Raw genomic sequence first — 12,607 nt, forward strand, 5'->3', positions numbered from 1 at the left:
AAATGGTTTAGTATCGTTTTGGAAATTCATTTGTAAGAATGATATTGTTTCTATGATTGTTTTATATATTGAGATTGGAGTTGTTCTCGATATTATATTGAAAGAATTTTATGAGTTTTATATTAAAAGGAGGAAGTTCCTCATTGTTACCAAGTTTTTAAAAAATGTGGGGTTTGCCGGTAAGCGATATTCCTCGAGTATGGAAGTATGTTGAGTTAACAGTGTCTCAATAATTTATTTCAGTAGTTGGGAGTATATTGATCAATACTCTTGCCATTTGTCTTCCTTCTTGGTACGTTATCAAATTAGGGATATGCATACTAGGGACTTTGGTGTTTAACTTATCTAGTGAGCCTAGCTAGCTCATTGGAATTTTACTACTTCCTACTCACATATTACGAAAGGTTATATTTGAAAGTTTTACAGAATAGTTAGAAAGAAATAAATATTGGATTTGAGATTGTTAGAAAGTTAATATATTTTATATATAATTTGTACACAGGTTTTAAATGAATTTTAAGATATTCCTATATATCTTACCTGCACATTGAATAGTTTTGTTTTATTACAGTGTTAAATCTTGCCCAGCCTTTGGCTGATATTACAGTGTTTAATATGGAGGGACTGGAAGATAGTTAGCTCCGGTTGGGTTAAAGAGTGCATTGGATCTTTTTCGATTTAATAAGACTTTAAAAATACTTTCGCTGTTATTTATTTGACTATAAGATTCATACTATGGTTTGTAATAATTACTTTACATTCTATTTAGTTGGTCTGTAATAATTATTTAAAACTTATTGTTTATAGTTTTAATTAGAACCATTAGCCTTGCGGTTATTATTACTAATTATCGCGGCGTAGCACCATTGAATTTCCGAGTTTATTTATATTATGTTGTTTTTAGAAGTATTGAAAATTCAGGGTTGTTACACCTAATCAAAACAAAAGAACAAAAACTAAAACTGACTCAAACAAGGATATAAAGAAGTTGACCATGTGAACTATCCTAAGCTATGCTAACAACTTAGCACGCCACTCACACGTTTTCCTCATGCACACTCATGATTAATCATGCAAACAACTACGTGTGTCGAAGCCCCTATAAACCTACCATGCATAACCTCAATTGACTCTATATCTAAAGTAATTGTTGTATAATATGAGCACTATAAAGGGGGGTTGAATTATAGTGAGGGAATAAGCGTAACTTTTTGTGGAATGAAAAGCTAGCTAGGAAACACACAATGGGAACACAAGAGATTTGAGCGAGGAAAAACTTCCTAGGCCCAATAGGAAGAAACATCCTCGACCATAAGGGATTTTAACTTAAAATTTCCACTATAATAGACCAACGACTCTGTTACAAACCACTATAATAGGCCAACAACTCTGTCACAAACCTATTAATTCTCTCGAGCCACAACCTGAGTTCCTAAACTCAAGTTCGTAACAACAGTTCCCACTAACTGTTGTTCCTCTCACACTTCACTCGAAGTTCCTTTCTCTTTCCCTTTCTCTTGCTTCACTCAAAGTTTTCTCACACTTACATGAATTTACTCAAACCCTTAACCAAATAAATACAAGTTTTGATAACAATGGAAGAGTAAAAACCAAAGATAGTAAGTATGAATTCTCTTGGGAACAAGGCACTGACACTTTAGACAACTTATGATTTTAAGCTCTGTCAAACACACATTGGTGTGCCTACCAAAAGTCAGGCACAAATTAATCTTGGGATTAGGCGCCTATTTATAGAAGTAGTCATAAATTAATTTATCACTAATTAACCCACTAACCCCATGTTTCCACTAATTAAGTTTACTTGGAAACTATGAAGCTAACCCACTAACTCACTTAAAACATGTAGTAGTAAGAATTACGTGATAAGTGGTTACTTCGGGAATAATTAAACCATTTAAAAATAATTCAATTTAAGAAAAATATATTTTTCATTCATTTTAAATACACCCGAAAAATCAGATTATATTTAAAGAAGAAAATTGTTTTATTTAAAATAGAAAAGATATGATTTTAAAAATAAAATAATATCTTTTTCAATCAAAAGAAACTAATTAAAATCATTTCTTAACTAATTCCTAAAATAGTGGATCTAGGCCAAATTAAATTAAGATTCCTAATTTACTGTTATACACTCAACATTAATCAAGTGCTTAACATTTATTCGTTTTAGGTGTTCCTAATTTTGTTTCTAAGTCAGTTCCCAACTTAAATTTCTAAGTTGTGCCAGTGTCTGTTCCTGTCATGGAAATAGAACTAAGTTCCTTTGAGAATTCAACACCAAACATCTTTTACCTTTACTCGACCTTAACATGAAGAATGTAAAACACCATAATGCATTCTAATATTCATTCCAAGCTTGATTCTTCATCTGAAGAACATATTCACTTCGATCATAATTAATTCTTCTTTCTTTAATCTTCGATGAAGTATTCTCTTTATTCTTGAATGAATATCCTAGCAACATCATACATGAAATAATACAAGTATGTCTTTTGTGGTTAAGTCATCTTCAAAACTTATGGTCAACAGTAACATTCTTCTACATTAAGGCCAGCACATCATCATCCATACTTGGATCATATTCCTCTTCTTCGAAAACAATTATCCTCAATTGAGCCACATCATCATCATGAACGTATGGTGCTAAGTCTCCAATGCTGAAAGTAACACTCACCCCCTAGTCTCCTGGCCGCTCCAATTCGAAGGCATTGTTGAATTCTTCAATGATCTTAAAGGGGCTTTCCGATTTAGGCATCAAATTGTTTTTCCTTAAGTTAGGAAACCTTTCCTTGCGCAAGTGTAACCATACCAAATCACCAACCTTATACTCATGTTGCTTCCGATTTTGGTTGGCTAACACTTTGTACCTTGCATTCACTTTCTCAATCCGCGCTAAAACTTGTGCGTGAAGCTTCATCATAGCTTGCGCTTTAGCTTGAGCATCAACGTGCACATACTCACCTTTTGGCAAGGGAATGAGATCAATTGGCAACCATGTGTTGGCGCCATACAACAATTAAAATGGGGAGTGTTTCGTAGCATAGGTAGGAGAACGATTATATGCAAACTCAACATGGGACAACTTCACATCCCAATCTTTAGTACTTTTACTCACCAAACCCCTAAGCAAGGCTCCAAGGGTGCGCTTTGTCACCTTCGTTTGTACATCAGTTTGGGGATGATGAGAGGTGCTAAAACAAAGCTTTGTACCAAGCATAAGCAACTTTTCCAGAAATAACTGATGAACTTGGTGTCCCTGTCACTCACTATTATTTTAGGCACTCCATGTAAGCGTACAATCTCCTTGAAGTATAAATCAGGTACTTTCGAGGCATCATCCGTTTTATGGCAAGGAATGAAATGAGCCATTTTAGAAAAATGATCCACTATAACCATAATGGAATCCTTACATCTTCGTGTACGAGGCAAGCCGGCTATAAAATCCATGGAGGACATCCTCCCAAGGAAATTTCGGAACAGGCAAGGGAGTATACGACCCTTGATGAAATGTACTCTTCGACTTTTGACAAGTAGCACATCGAGCAATCACCCCTTGTATATCCCCTTGCATCTTAGGCAAATAAAAGTGCTCTTGCAACATTACAAGGGTCTTAGAAATACCAAAATGGCCAGCAATTCCCCCTCCATGAGCCTCCCTAACAAGTGATTCACGTATAGAAGAAGAAGGAATACACAAAAGGAAAACCTTCTTGCATCACATAGGATCCCACGACTCCTTGACCACACTCCTCAACAATAGGACCAAAATCAACATCTTCCTTGTAGTATGTCTTGATAAGCTCGAAACCTAACAGCTTGGTGTGAAGCACACCAAGAAAAGTATACCTCCTCGAAAATGCATCAGTCACTATGTTATTCTTCCCCTCTTTGTATTTGGAAGAAAAGTTAAATGAGTGAAGGAACTCAACCCACTTATCATGCCTTGGATTGAGTTTTTATTCCCCATGTATATGCTTAAGAGCTTCATGGTTCAAGTCCAATGATCCAATGCCCTCGCTATTGCATAGAACTCCTTGTCATGGGAGAGGGTTGGTGCATTACCGCCGTACTTCCCGAGTGGAAAGCACAAGGCTAACAAAAAATCATAACTTAAACATATTATAACTTAAAGTATCATAATTGTCCAATTAATAAAGATTAAAGTTGAAACTTAGCAACTAACATAGTTTGACATAAACTAAATCATAAGTGCTTTTAAGGAAGCTTAAACTAAACAACTCCACACAGCTACGCCATCTCGTTATCATCATCAGTACCTAAAACTGAAAACAAAACTTCATGAGTCGAGGCTCAGTAACATATTACTCTAACATCGTAATACATTTCAATTCATTTTTTAAAAAAACAGGGAGGAGAGAAATAGTAAAACCATTTCATAAACATGTCTGATCATTTCATAAATATATCATAATCTTCTTCATTATCTTTTCACCTTACTTTATCATCTTGGTAACTTGGCTAGTACATCATAACATAAGGAATATCTCCCATTACATAACACTCGGGCGGTCACATCATAGGTGACACTTGCGGTGTCCGTATTATTTAACAATTGGGTGGCCACAACATAGGTGACACTTGCGGTACTCGTATCATAAATCAGTCGGGTGGCCATAACATAGGTGACACTTGCTGTACCCGTATATCATACTGCCAAGAACCATCTTTCACTGTACTTTATCATGTTTCGTTCCTTTTACATATCATATCATAATTACATTACATCATTGTAATCATAATCATGAAACATCATTAAAACCATAGAAAATCATCATATTCATAAAACCTTTCATATCCCATAATCCATATATCAACAACATAGTGCAAAATGCCATAAAACATCATTAGAAAGGAATTGTGGGTGTTAGCAGTAGACGTTACCTGGTACCGTAGTTACGTTTTCTTGAGAGCCGGGGGAGGCTTGAAATATTCCTTCTCTTAATCTAATAAATAATTGAATAATGAAATTTATTATTATTTAATTAGATGTTGCGTTTTTCCTAAACATTCTTCCATTAGGCGTGAGATTACCCATAAAATATTTTTAGACCTTCGAGTTATACTTAAGCATGAACAATTTTAATTTTATCCTATAGTTTATCCTTTTATAATAGGAAAAATCTTATCATCCTTGAACCTTAATATAATTAAAAGTTAACCAATGAGTAACATATAATATTACTATCAAACAACTCATTATTTCCTAAATAAGCTTAGGTGTGGTTATCACTAAACTTGAATTAGTATTATCATTAATCCAAAGACCTCTAACAAATTATAATTTTATCCTCCACTATGCTTTATAAACTAAAACTAATTATAAAAGCTCATCAAATTACTCATCCATGAAAAACCAACAATTTTGGCATTATCACTAAACTAAGTTGGTTATTAATATTATTTTAGTTATCTAAAATATTAGCATTAACCTCCTACATTTAAACTTATGAAGTCACTTATACAAGTTTAGTGTTCTTAATGTTATCTTACCAAAATTCAGATTATAAGGACTAGTAATTAATTGATTTAACCTAACCATTTTAATTAAGTTTTAACATAATTATCAACCCAACTAGTTAGGGTGTGTTTGGTTCATATCATTTTGGTATGAGGTATGAGTTTAGAATGAGCAAAACCCATACCTAGTGTTTGTTTAATAATTTTATAGATTTAAAACCCATACCTCAAACCCATAAGGTATGGGGTTTAGAAACCCAAGGGGGGAGGTGGGTTTGGCTCATACCAATACTTCTAGGTATTAAATAGAAGAAAAAATTTCATTCCCAAATAAACCAAACACATGGTATCAGGTATCAAGTTCCAAACCTATACCACCTTGATTTCATTCCTGATTCCAAACCCATACCACTATGTGAAACAAACGCCCCCTTAAAGGTTTAATCTAAAGCAAGTGACTTAATTAATTCCAACAAAACAGTCCACTTAAGCCCAATATATTAAAGCAACAAAATTAACTTAAGTGACTTGACTAAGTAAATCAGATTATAAGCCCAACATTATGTTTAATTAAATAAATTAAATTAACATAACTTAATAAAGTACCAAATTAACTTTTGTTTAACTCAATTATCCCATCTAATATTAAGTAGCTTAACTAATACAATAAAAAGTCAGATTTGAGCCAAATTAATGAACAAGTGGGCTATCATTATAATACCTGAAAATCAATTCAAGAGGGAAAATGAAAATCAAAAGAGGTGGTATACCTCTGCTCTCTTGGAGCAGGGACGACACAACACAGGGCAGCAGCCCTCGGCGAGCTCCAGCGAGCGGTGCAGGCGTCAGCACGGAAGGTCCGCGACGGTTCTCGAAGATCCGGCAGCGGCGGAAAACACGAGCAGCAGCAGCACACGAAGAGGAGCGACGAGAGAGAGCGCGAGGAAGGAGATAGAACGCGAGTTGCAGGTGAAGATCCGGCGAGCTACGGGTGGTCGGCGAGTGTCGTGAAAATGACCGGCGACTGTCTTGCGTCGCGCAAGCTGGCAGCAGATTGTGGTGGTGCTGGTGTGAGATCTGAAATAGAGGAGAGAGAGAGGAGAAGAACTTCTTTGTGATTTCTTTGTGGTTTTGAGTTTGTGATTCAAGCTAAATTCTTTTGTGCATTTATAGACAGATTTTCAAAGACAAGAATTGAAGGTGGTTGATGATGAATGGTGGTTTACTTAGGGTAGATTTGTGTAGGGAACAAGGAGGGAGTAGAGGGGGGTGGTGGTCGGTTGACTATGGGTTCACCTAGGGGAGGTTTCCTCCTTTTTTTGTTTTAATTTCCTTTTGTTGTAGTATAAGTTGTTAACTTAGGTGTTATTAGTAATCTTATTCCTTAATTGCAATATTTCATAAAATTAGTTAATTTATTTAAAAGCTCAAAAATAAATAAATCATAGTTAGACTTAACTAAAATAATTATTAAGTGAACAATTTTACTTTCTTAATTATTTTATTAAACATGTTTAAAATTTTGGGATATTACAGTGACTTGGTGTGGATTCATTTGAGGAAGGAAAGATTTCCAAGCAAGAGAAAGAACAAGTTGATGCCTAGGGCTAACGGACCATTTGAGGTTATTGGAGTCATTGGTGATGGAGCTTACAAGATAGACTTACCTAGTGACTATGAAGGGGTAAGTGCTACTTTCAATGTTGGTGATCTATCTCCATACTATGATGATGAGAATTTGAGGGCAAATTCTTTTGAAGAAGGGGAGAATGATGCAGATCCAAAGGCATCAAGTCAAGTAGATCCAATTTCACTTCCTATCGAACACATGGGGTTCATTTTGATGACTTACAACAATGCATTTGTGTCATGTGTCACTTGGCTTGAAGAAGAAGCTACTTAGCATTTTAACTTAGTGTCACTATTAGTGACAATGTTAGTTAAGTTAGTTGAGTTGTTTAGCTTCGATAAATCCGAAAAATTCATGTTAATTTCGGTTAATTCAGAGTCTTATTATCATGGTTGTATTTAAAATAGTTGTCTTAACTTAGAGAAGAAGTGGCATGCAATGCACAGCTTGCTTAGCCGTGTGTTCTTATGTTTTTAAGGAAAGATTTGTCATATTTCCTAAAGCTTTTGTTTCCTTAAGTTCTAGCTAGATTCTGGCCTAGAATTAAGGGAGAATACTTTTCTAAAGTACTATATGTTGGCCGTGTGACTTGGTTGATTGGAGGGCAAGTTAATTCTTGTCACTATAGATAAACATGTCATGCTACATTACAAGAGCATGAATGATTTAGACAAAAACTTTGTTATTGATTTTAATTGTACCTTATAATTATTTTCGAACCATTAGCTTAATTTTCAAGAGTGTTAATTAATCTAATGTTTAATCTCCTTAATTCCAGGGGTGGTTTGAGTGATATTAAGAGTTACCTAAAATATTCAAGAGTGTTTATTTTAGTTATCATATCTGGATTTCATTGTGCTTTGTTTGAAGTTCTTGAGTGTTTAACTATCCTAGTTGAGCATTCATATCAGCGTACGCCTCGGTATGACACATAATGCCATGCGTTATGCGCACATTGGTGTGCGTGACTCAGTTGGACAATGGTGTGCTAGGAGCGCGATAATGCGATAGGCGCACCGCCTTAGTTTTTAAAACCTTTTAACAACATTTTTATTGAAAACGTTTTCCGATTTTAATTATAAAAATATCTTTGAAAATATTTATTTATTAGAATTAAATAATTAATTATTGGTATTTTTCAAAGGATTGGGAGCAAAACTTCATTTATGGGCTCAAAAGTGCAATTATTTATGAGGAATAATTAATTTTGCTTTAATAAATGATTTTAAAACTTTAAAAAATAGTTTTGGAATGGCTTTTCGGACTGCTCTGCCCTTGGGTCAAACCAATTAAGACCGCGTTACATTTCACCTTCGAACCCTTAAATGGTGAGACACGATTATGTGTCTACAAAATCCCCAATTTGATTGAGGTTAAGGAATTCGAAATTCAAAGTATACAGTGTCGGGATGCAAAACGGTTGTAAACCCTCTGTAGTAAAAAATGGTCTATATACGTCTGTCTCTTCAAAATATAGTATGCAGGACAATAACTACAAGCAATTTGATTACCTGCAGAAGAAGATGTTAGTAGATAGGTGCAACCAACTCAGATAAGGGACATAAGGATGCAATAATGCAAACTTAGACTCTCTAAGGATGCATGATACCGTATGCAAGGATTAAGGTTATGCAAAGCTAAGGAAGGTGAAACATCATGCAAGGTCAAGGTTATGCAAGACTAGGATGCATGAAATTTAATGCAAGATCAAGGTTTTGAAATGATAGGAGATCTGAAATACAATGCAATGTCGGGGTTTTATAAGGTTAGGAGATTTGGATATATAGAAAGATAGAATGATCAGAAATAGATTGAATGATTTTCGAAACATTTTGTTATGAAAGACCCAAAAAGAGTTTTATAGTAAAGAAGCATGGTAACAACCATAGTTTATAAAATGTGAAAGAACCAAAGACAAGTAGAAATTTTAAGGTAAAAACGTTTGCACAATAAACTTTAGGTAATTTTTTGCAAAAGAAGCATGAATAAATATTTACGTAAAATTTTTTTTGGCAATTCAAAGTTATTTTTGATAACAAAAAAAAAATAAGGTGAAGCCAAATAAGCTTCTTACAACCTAGCCTCCATCACATCTCAAAACTGCCAACCCCATTAAAGGTTACAGACTAATCAACTAGCATAGTTCTTTCATTCTCAGGACAATTACATGCAGTCCTAAATATAATCTCTTTAACTAATTCATTAGCAGGAACTACAGCATCATTAAACACTTTATTGTTCCTTTGAAGTCATATTGCATAGACAGTCTCTGTAAATAGCCTAACATAGAGCCTAGCTTGACAGCTTTGCCCATGAGCTTTGATCCTGGCCTTCCTAACCTCTTCACAAAAAGAACGAGCCTGGTATTCCCACTGCATCTTGCTATGAATAGCCTTCCAGATTGTTGAAGCATAATTACAGGTGAAAAACAAATGTTGAATGGATTCATCTTCAGCTTCACATAATTTGCACCTAATAGAGCAGGGAATGTTCCATTTACTGAGCCTATCTGCTGTAGGAAGTCTGTTCTGTAATACCATCCAGAGAGTAAATTTACTTTTGGGGCTAGCCTTGTTATTGCAAATAAGCCTGCTCCACTCCACCTTCTCAAATGACCCCATCAATAGCTTATAAGCTTTCTTAATGCTATATTTGTCATTATGGACTACTGAGTTCCATCCTCCCACCTGATGTAATAACTCTTTAGCTGCAATTATCTTCTTAAGTTGCCATGACATACTATTGCTAATGGCAACAGACAAGATATCACTTCTTCTCATATAATATTCATTCACCCATTGGACCCAAAGCTTATCAGCTTTGAAGGTAAGAGCCCATAACAGCTTCAGAATTGCAGCTTTGTTCCAAACTTCCATGTTGATGAGGTTCCAGCCACCTTTGGATTGTAAAAAGTAGTCCAAGCAACAGGGGCTTTCTTAGTCTCCAATGTCTTCCCTGTCCACAACAATTTCCTGCAAATTGTTTCCACTGCTCTTATAAGTTTCTTAGGAAGGGTGAATAACTGAGCCCAATAATTTTGCATTGAGCTCAGGATGCTTCTCACTAGTTGAAGTCTCCCAGCATATGATAGAGTCTTGGCTATCCACCCTTGAGCTCTCTGAGTAATCTTGTCCACCAGAACTTTACATTGGGAGAAGTTCAACTTCTTTGAAGCCAAGGGAACACCCAGATACTTAAAAGGTAACTCTCCCATTGGCAGTTGCACAGCTTCAGCAAGGAGAGTTTCTTCATGGTTCCGAACTCCAGCAATATAAATATTACTCTTCTCTAAGCTTGCAACCAGCCCTGAAGCTTCTGAAAATTTATTGAAGGCTGTCATGATCTTGGTTACAGAGCTAACATCAGCTCTTGCAAATAACAGCAAGTCATCAGCAAACATAAGGTGGGTAAGAGCCAACCTCTCACATTTGGGATGAAAATTAAAGTCAGGATCACTCTTCAATTCCCCAAGACACCTACTCAAATACTCCATACAAACAGCAAATAAAAAAGGGGAGAGGGGGTCACCCTGTCTTAATCCTTTCTTTGCTTGAAAAGGAGGAGTGGGAGTACCATTTAACATAATGGAATATGAAACCCCCCTCACATATGTCATTACCCATCTCACAAAATTGTCAGGGAAACTCAACTCAGCCAAGACTCTTTCTAAAAAACTCCATTCAATAGAGTCATAAGCCTTCTTTATATCAACTTTTATAACACATCTAGGGGAGACATGGGCCCTAGAATAACGTTTGATAAGCTCAGTGGCAAGCATTATGTTATCTGCAATGTTTCTCCCTGGAATGAACCCTGCTTGAGAGTTGCAAATCACTTCATTAATCACCCCATGAAGTCTCTTGGTTAGAATCTTTGAAATGATTTTGTATAGGACTGAACAGCAAGCTATTGGCCTATAGTCTTTGACTTGAAGGGCTTGAGCTACCTTAGGAATCAAGGTAAGAGCTGTGATATTAACAGGATGGTGGATGAAAGACTTTTGAAAGAATTCTTCTACACCAGCATACACATCAGCTTTAATAACCTCCCAGCTCTTCTTGAAAAACACTGCATTAAAACCATCAATACCAGGTGCTTTATTATCATCTATAGAAAATAAAGCATGATCAATCTCCTCATGAGTTACATCCCCACTCAGCTTCACCCTAGCATCAGTGTCCAGTTGAGGTCCAGCTCTTATAGTCTGGAGGTCAATACCTGACAACCTATTAGCACAAGAGCCCATAAGATTCTTGTAGAAGTCTATCACCTCTGCTTGAATGTCCTCCTTTACAGTCAATATCTCTTCCTGGCTTTTCTTATTTTCACAGCATTAAAGAAAAATTTTGTATTAGCATCTGCAAGCCTAAGCCAGCTGATTCTAGCTTTTTTGCCTCAAAATACTATTTTCCACACTAGACCAATGCCTAAGCTTGGCCCCCACCTCCTTTTCATTCACCTGGAGCTCAACTTCATTACTATTAGCCAACCTAGCTTGGACATCAGCTAAGATGTTTCTATATTCTTGCACCTTAATATGAGCATGAGAGTAGTGCCTTTGGTGCAAAGTTTTCAGAGCTCTCTTCACTGCCTTAAGCTTATTCCAAACATTCTTTAAATGATGCTGATCCCCAGTAGAGTGCCAAGCCTCCTTTACAGTATCTAAGAATTTCTCATCCTCAGCAAGAATGTTATTAAATCTAAAAGGCATGCCACCCTCTTCATGCCTTGAACAAAACCCTACCAGCAGTGGAGTATGATCTGAAATCCCCTCTGGAAGATACTTCACCATAACTTCTGGAAATTTGACTAAAATATCAGTTGTGATAAAAGCCCTGTCAATTCTACTAAGGATTCTTTCACCAATAGCTTTGTTATTCCACGAATAATAAGCTCCTGTATTAGGAGCTTCCATTACCCCCATGTTCAGAATAAAATCTGCAAAGTCTCTAGTTTCAGCTTCACTGACAAGAGCCCCATTTACCCTATCTGATGTTTGGAAGATTGCATTAAAATCACCAATTATAAAGCAATGCCCCACTGCTTCTTCCATCATTCTTCTTAAATACATCCAAAGTTTTCTTCTATCTGCAATAGTATGTAGTCCATACACTGCTACAAGTGTATATGCAGGCTCATTAATTTGGTTTACTATTTGAACCATAACACATTGCTCTGTCATACTCTGTACATTAATGCTAACTATTCCAGGCTTCCATCCTATCCATATCCTTCCTCTGGGAGAGTAATCATAATTACTCACCCACTCCCAGCTGGCCCCAAATTTCTACTGAACAACCTTAGCTTTTTGCTCTCTGACTCTAGTCTCAAACAAAGCACAAATTTCCACCTGATGTTGCTGTAAGAAAAGCTTTGTTTCTTTTATTTTAAGAGGGTCATTGAGACCTCTCACATTCCAAGCAACAAGATTCATTAGGATAAATAGGGATTAGGTCCCCTAGCACCCCCAGTTTTCCC

This window comes from Beta vulgaris, chromosome 1 (assembly GCF_026745355.1).
Source record: "Beta vulgaris subsp. vulgaris cultivar EL10 chromosome 1, EL10.2, whole genome shotgun sequence".
Classification (NCBI taxonomy): domain Eukaryota; kingdom Viridiplantae; phylum Streptophyta; class Magnoliopsida; order Caryophyllales; family Amaranthaceae; genus Beta; species Beta vulgaris.